The sequence below is a fragment of the Mangifera indica genome, chromosome 14, assembly GCF_011075055.1.
Source record: "Mangifera indica cultivar Alphonso chromosome 14, CATAS_Mindica_2.1, whole genome shotgun sequence".
Taxonomy (NCBI): domain Eukaryota; kingdom Viridiplantae; phylum Streptophyta; class Magnoliopsida; order Sapindales; family Anacardiaceae; genus Mangifera; species Mangifera indica.
In genome coordinates, this window is record NC_058150.1 from 7,134,808 (window position 1) to 7,143,215 (window position 8,408).

Genomic DNA, 8,408 nt, shown 5'->3' on the forward strand with positions numbered 1-8,408 from the left:
AAACTTTTGTTAAAAAATGGGACCAAATTAAATCTCAATGATGCATTATATTCAAGTAGATCCGAAAGAAATCTACTTAATGTTAAATATATAAGAAATAATGGTTATACTGAAATCATGAATAAAAATGGTGCAGAATATCTATATATAACTAATAATGCCTCCAGAAGAAGGTATGTACTAGAAAAATTGTCTATTTTATAATCTGGATTATATTATAGAATGATAAAGACAATTGAAACTTACACAATATAGAACCAGAAGTTCTCTAATCCAAAAGCATTTATATTTTGGCATGACCATTTAGGCCACCTAATATCTACAATTATGCGTATTATTGAAAATTCACATGGACATGCATTAAAGAATCATAAAATCTTATTGTCCAATGAAAAATTTTGCACCGCTTGTTCTCAAGGCAAACTAGTAATAAAAGCATCTCCCTCTAAAATTGGAGTTGAATTCTCATCATTCCTGCAAAGAATTCAAGGGGACATATGTGGACCTATTCACCCACAAAGTGGGTTATTTCATTATTTTATGGTCTTAATTAATGTATTTATGTGATGGTCTCATGTTTATTTATTGTCTACTCGAAATGTTGTATTTGCTAAATTGTTAGTACAAATTATCAAATTAAAGACACATTTCACAGATTATTCGATCAAATCAATACGACTAGAGAATGCTAGTGAATTTACATTCAAAACATTTGATGATTATTGCATGTCTATAAGGATTGAGGTTGAATATCTAGTTCCGTATGTCCACACATAGAATGAAATAGTTGAGTCTCTTATCAAACAACTCTAGGTAATTGCGCGTACTTTATTACTAAAAAGTCAATTACCTATTTTTATGTGGAGACATGTTATATTACATGCTACAACATTAATTCGCTTGCGACTTTCTTCTTATCATCAATATTCTCTTTTACAATTGATCCTTAGTTACTAACCTGATATATCTCATTTGAGAATATTTAGTTGTGTTGTATATGTTTCTATTGCGTCTCTTCAATGCACAAAAATAAAAACCCAATGTCATTTAAGAATTTATGTTAGATATAATTCATCATCCATTATCAGATATCTGAAACTATTAACAGGTGATCTTTTCACTATACAATTTACAGATTGTCATTTTGATGAGACAACATTCCTATCATTAGGGAAAAAAAAATATCCCCTGAAGTTAGGTATGAACTTACTTGGTATGTACCTACCATGTCTCATTTAGATTCTTGCACATCTTAAAGTGAAACTAAAGTACAAAGGATAACACGTTTATAAATTATTGTCAACCAAATGTCTGATGTATTTGTACATACGACAAAAGTGACAAGATCACATATTTCAACTGCTAATACACAACCAAATGTCTGTTGGATTGAAGGACACTATTCCTCAAAAAAGAAAAAAATAATCAAACTGATATTAATCATGATGATCTTAAAATGAATAAAAAATCTACACTCTCTAATATCCCTTCGGAAGAGGTTAGGGTCCCTGAAAAGACTTAAGCTAAGTTCTATTAGCCCGATTCAGCTCTACAACAATTCGTCACTATTGGAATAGAATCAAACATATACTTCGTTACTTATATGGAACTAAAGATTTACGATTTTTTTATTCTGTCAAATCTCCTAAAAATCTTAGTTTGGTTGGATATACATAATTTGATTTTCTTTTTGACTCTCATAAGACCTATTCACAAACGAGATATGTTTTTATTTATAAGGACACAACAATATCATGTCGCTCCACCAAACAGACTTTAGTTTCAACGTCTTCAAATCATTCAGAAATTCTATCTCTCCATGAAGCCAATTAAGAATAAATATGGTTACTGTCTGTCATCCATCATATCCAAAATACATGCAATCTTCCTTCTACAACAAACACTCCATCATATTATATAAACGTAATGTAGCATATATTGCCCAAATTAGAGGATGACACATCAAAGGAGACTGAACCAAACATATCTCACCAAAGTTCTTTTACACTCAAAAGCTCCAACAGAGCAGAAAGATTGATGTCAAACAAATAAGATCTAGTGCTAATTTTGCAGATTTATTCACCAAGATATTACCGACATCAACATTTAAAAAATTAGTGTATAACATTGATATACGGTGGTCAAGAAGCAATTAAATTAATCTCACTATAAAGAGGGGGAACATTCATTAGGCAAATTTTCGAAGTTTATCATATTTGGACAAAAATGTGTATTGTACTCTTTTTTTTTTACTAGGTTTTATCTTACTGAGTTTTCCTAATAAAGTTTTTAATGAGCCAATTTAAGCAAGTCCAACCCCATATTATAGAACATCAAATAATTATGTTCTTTCGCTCTGGTTTTTATCTCATTGGGTTTTTCCTTAGCGATATCAATATAATTATTTGTAAGTGGTGAAAATCCAAAAAGAAATGTTATAGAAGGTGGATTTTTCCATCACATGAGAAGAAAATGTAAAAGTTCTTGTATCTTGATTATATTTATAACATATGGGATATTAATTAAAACTTCTTTTATCTCAATTCTAAATCAATTCTTCCGTCTTTCAATTCTCTTTTATCTTCATTATATTTATAACATATAAGATATTAATTAAAATAGATAAAAAAATTCTTGTTTAAATGGTTTTACACAAATACTTTTCTAAGTAAATTTATCATTTATTTCAATAATATTTTTTCCTTTAATATGCATTCTCTTCAATTGTGTTCATTCTCAATATAATTGATGATAATATATTTCAACTATATATCATCACATTGAATTCAAGATAGTCTGATAACTTATATTATAATAAATCTCAACTTTCATTAAAAACTTATTGTGCAAAATTCCACAAATAAAAGTTAAAAACTTTGAATTCTGAGTTTTAAGAGATAATTAATTTTGTTTATTTATTTAGTTATCGATTATTAGTGAATATCTGTTGTTTTAATAAAAGTTAGAACAAATTCTAATGTCAGATTGAAATAGAAAGCATAAATAATATTTCTTGAAAACCAAGTACGAGTGTAAAGTGTGAATGTAGATACGCAATATGATAACTTATATCATAATAAATCTAAACTTTCGTTGAAAACTTGTGGAAACTTTTTCAGATAAAAGTTAAAAACTTTGAATGCTAAGTTCTAAGACATAATTGATTTTGTTTATTTGTTTAGTTACCGATTATTTTATTTTATGTAGATAGTAAATATTTGTTGTATTAATAAAAATAAAACAAATTTTAATGTCAAATCGAAACAAAAAGTAGAAATAATATTTCTTGAAAACCAAGTGCGAGTGCAAAGTGTGAATGTAAATACTAAATATGAATGCGACAATACGTATACATAAAATGTAAATACGAGAATACTTTTATAAAAATATAAAAATATTTTTTATAAAAACATGAAGTGCCGAATAATATATATACATATGTATACATATACATATACATATATATATATATATATATATATATATATATATATATATATATATATATATATATATATATATATATATATATATACACACATGTTTTTATATGAAAACATGAAGTGCGAGAATGCATTTCGACACTTCATGCTTTTATAAAAATATTTGTATATTCTTATAAAAACATTCTCGCATTCTCACTTATATTCGTACTTGCACTCGCATTCGATTTTCAAGAAACTGCATTTATGTTTTTTGTTTTGATCTGACATCAGAATGTGTTCTATTTTTACTAATATAATAGATATGCACAATCTACACAATTAATATAATAAGTAACTAAATAAATAAACAAAATCAAACCTTTTTTAAAAATCATCATTTAAAGTTTTAAACTTTTGTCTGTGAAAGTTTTCACAACAAATTTTCAACGAAAGTTTAGATTTATTATAATAAAAATTATCATATTATCTTGTATTCAATATGATGATATACTATTGAAGTGTATCATCGTCAACTGTGTAAAAAAAAAATGATTGAAGAGAAGGTATATTAAAAGAAAATGATATTATTGAAATAAATAGCAAATTTGCTGAAAAAAGTAACTATATCAAAAATTTACTTAAAAACGTTCAGATGAAAATCTTTTTACCTATTTTAATTAATATATCATTATTATCAGTCTTTCAAATTACATAATTTTGTCTTCTATTATGGTATTCAAATTGAGAACCGGGGGAAATTGCAACAAATTAAAAAACATAAAATAATATTCCTAAATAATTGACTTATATTATACAAATATTAGTATTCTCTACGTCAGATTAGATGGTTGAAGACTTTAAGGACTTACTATTGAATAGGTAAATCAAACAATTAGATGGAGAAGACTAAAGATAAATCAAACAATTGGATGGAGGAGACTGATGACTGAAAGTTGATGAAACAAAAATATAAAGAAATGGAAGAACAACTAATTGCTTACAATCTCAAGTATTATATTGTTGGTAATATGATACTTTCAAACCTTCTTTCTCTCAAAAGAAAACCATTTTTTACTTCTTGAAAAGATTTTCTTTCTTAATAATCTATATTTTTGCAGGGATGTTGCTGTACCTTCATAATTAAAAAAATAAAAAATTACAAAATGAAGTCACAAAGGTCAATAAAACAACTTCGCGACTTCAAAACGGACCTAAATATAGTCAAATTGCTTAGATAATACAGGCTATATTTGACTTTTGAGGCCAGCAGTGGGCACAACATGGACTCTTGTGTTGACTTCTATTGATACAATAACGACTTGACTTTTCTTCTTCTACATAGTATGCACCGAAATTCGAGGCTGTAATTTGAAGCTACTTGTTATACCCCAAAACGATTGTCGTCCCGATTCGAGAAGAGACTATAATTTTGTTTTCTACCTACAAAATGAGGATTCGGCAGAGTATGAGGCTGGTGTGATACCTTCGGTTCCAGTCAGTCGTTTTAAAACTAGATTAATGCAAGAGAGCTTCAGTTTAACGAGCAAAAGGGGGTTCGACTTTTGGGCATCAGTTTGCTCGGTTGGGTAAGCAAAGGCACACCCTATTACCTAAACTATCATACAAGTTTCTTATCAAAGAGCTTGGTGACGAATAGATTCTTATCAACCGTCAATTTTTAAGCTTCTTTAAATCAACCCATATTTTCTTTCTTTGTGACATATAACTTATCAAGCTTGTATTTTCAAAGATGACCATTCAATCCAAGGGTGAGAAATTTGTAACATTCAATGAGGGTAACATGGCGAGAGGAACGGTAGTGCGCTTGTTTGTAACATGACTTTTCACCAATCAACTGACTTAAGTTTGAAGTTGTTTTCATAAACTGGCTTGAAAGTCGAAAAGCACAACGGTCGGTTTAATCTGTAGATTGGTTGACTTCACAGGGAAATCAACAGCGGTTTAATTATGGCATGACTATTGATCAATGCGACACCCTTCCTCCTCCACACATAGGTTCACCTGCGCTAAGATAAATGGTGTATAAAATTTTCCTCCATTGATGAGTATCTTGACTGCAAATAACTCGATTTATTGCAGCAATGGATATCAAATTCCTAGTTTTTGTTCTCTTCATATGGTTCTCTATCAAATCCTTCGCCTCCTTTGGATCAGATACCATCTCCTCAAATCAATCCCTCTCTGGTGATCAAACTATTGTTTCAGCAGGTGGGGTCTTTGAATTAGGCTTTTTCAAGCCAGGGAATTCTTCAAACTACTACATAGGCATATGGTACAAAAAATTGTCTGAAAAAACCGTTGTTTGGGTGGCAAATAAAGATAAACCAGTATCTGATAGGTATTCTTCTGTGTTAAGGTTCTCATATGGCAATTTAGTACTCTTCAACGAGTCCCAAATACCAGTTTGGTCAACGAGTTTGAATTCTGTCACAACAAGTTCAGTAGAAGTACGTCTGGCAGCAGCTCTTCTAGATGAAGGAAATCTTGTTTTAAGAGATTCGTCTACCAATTCGTCAGTGCCGTTGTGGCAAAGTTTCGATAATCCAACTCATATTTGGCTCCCTGGTATGAAGATTGGACGGAACAAGAGGACCAATAAGACAACATTTCTCACTTCCTGGAAGAATAAAGAAGATCCTGCGCCCGGTCTGTTCACGTTTGAGCCAAATCCTGATGGATCCGATCAATATGTGATGCTGTGGAACAGGTCTGAGCAGTACTGGATTAGTGGATTCTGGAATGGACAATATTTCAGCTTGGTTCCTGAAATGAATTACCTTAAAAGTAATGATATGTTCAACATCAGCCATGTATCAAATGAGAATGAGAGCTATTTCACATATTCAGTAGCCGCTTCAATGACATTTCAATTTGTTATGGATGCTTCAGGGCAGGTTCAGCAAATGTACTGGTTGGAGTCTAGTAAGACTTGGTTTCAGTTTTGGTCTATACCAAGACAACCTTGTGAGGTTTATGCTTATTGCGGTGCATTTGGCAGCTGTCATGAGCAAAATATGCCTCTCTGTGAATGTTTGTCAGGGTTTAAGCCAAATTCGGAGGATGATTGGAACTTGCTAGAGGATTATTCTGGTGGCTGTCAGAGAAAATCGCTACTGCAGTGTGAAAATAGAAGTCATGTCAATGGAAAGAGTGACAAATTTACGGTAACCCTTGGCAAGGAATTGCCTACAGATCTGCAATCTGCCCCAGCAGCCAACATTAAGCAATGTGAAAGGAGCTGCTTAAATAACTGCGCTTGTACAGCTTACGCCTATGAAAGCAACCAATGTTCAACTTGGATTGGTAATCTTTTGAATCTGCAACAACTTGCAGTTGGTGATACAGACGGAAAAGCTATTTATGTTAAGCTTGCAGCTAATGAGTTTTCAAGTTCCAGGGACGACAAGGGAAAAGTTATAGATGGTGTTGTCGGCACAGTGGCTTTAGTGCTTCTCCTAGGTCTCATTATGGTTGCACACTTGAGACGGATTAAGAGGAGGCTCAAAACTACGAAATCAACGGAGGGCGCGTTGCTGGTATTTTCATACAAAGAACTGAAAAAAGCGACAAAGAATTTTTCTGAGAGATTGGGTGGAGGTGGTTTTGGCTCTGTTTTCAAAGGGGTGTTGCCTGATTCACGTGTCATAGCGGTGAAGAGGCTTGAAAGCATCAGCCAAGGAGAGAAGCAATTCCGGACAGAAGTCACCACTCTAGGAAATATTAATCAGGTCCATCTAGTCCGGCTTCTTGGATTCTGTTGTGAAGGTACTAAGCGGTTGTTAGTCTATGACTATATGCCAAATGGTTCTTTAAATTAGCATCTCTTCCATACAAAGGGCTCATATGTTCTTGATTGGAAAACAAGATGCAAAATTGCACTGGGGTCAGCCAGAGGCTTAGCGTATCTCCATGAGAAATGCAGAGACCGCATCATACATTGTGACATAAAACCAGAAAACATTTTATTAGATACTGAATTTTGTCCAAAAGTGGCAGATTTTGGCCTGGCAAAATTTGTTGGGCGGGACTTTAGCAGTGTCCTAACAACCATAAGAGGGACAAGAGGCTATCTTGCCCCAGAATGGATTTCAGGACTAGCCATTACAACTAAAGCTGATGTTTATAGCTACGGGATGATGCTTTTTGAATTTGTATCAGGAAGAAGAAACTCTGAGCAATTTGATAGTGAAAACTCCAAATTCTTCCCAACTTGGGTTGCAACTGCAATAATTGAGGGTGCCAGTGTCCTTAAGTTGTTAGATTCTAGGCTAGAGGGCAATGCTGATATAGAAGAGGTTTTAAGAATTTGTAGAGTGGCTTGTTGGTGCATCCAAGATGATGAAACTCAAAGGCCATCAATAGGTCAGGTAGTTCAAATGCTTGAGGGGGTTTTGGAAGTGTCACAGTCTCCAATTCCAAGATCTATCCAAGCATATTCTCACTACCAAGACCACATAATTTTCTTCATAGCCTCATCCTCAAACCAGAGTCCACAATCACAAATTAATAATACTTCAATCGCTTCATCGTAGACTAATAGCACCACTTCATCCACAAGTAATTTTGGTTTCTTCATGTCAGTTTAAGGTCATTATTACAATTGGGTTAGCCTATGAAAAACAATATATTTTTATGTTTCACTAGAAAACAAGACATTATAATCTATTATAGTTATTTCTTATAAGCATTCACTGTAATGTATGCCTAGAAAATATGCCTGATATTGAAAGAGTGCAATGCTAACCATAGTAGATTAAACAACAAGGGAGATAAATAATAGTTGTCCTTTAAAATGTGTTAATGCTAAAAATCGCACCAACAAGAAGTACACAAAATTTGGGTACAATTCGGTGCAAAGAACTATAGAAAAATAGAATTATATTAAACATAATGACATTTTATAGTGGTTCAACTCCCTACTTCAAAGCCTAAGTTTATGTTATGGTATTAGGATTTCTAATT

The 8,408-nt window shown here is 32.2% G+C and overlaps 1 pseudogene; it reads left to right on the top strand.

Moving 5' to 3' along the window:
* The first annotated feature begins 5,235 nt into the window (after positions 1 to 5,235).
* On the top strand, positions 5,236 to 8,152 carry LOC123196116 (annotated as a pseudogene).
* Positions 8,153 to 8,408: the final 256 nt, after the last annotated feature.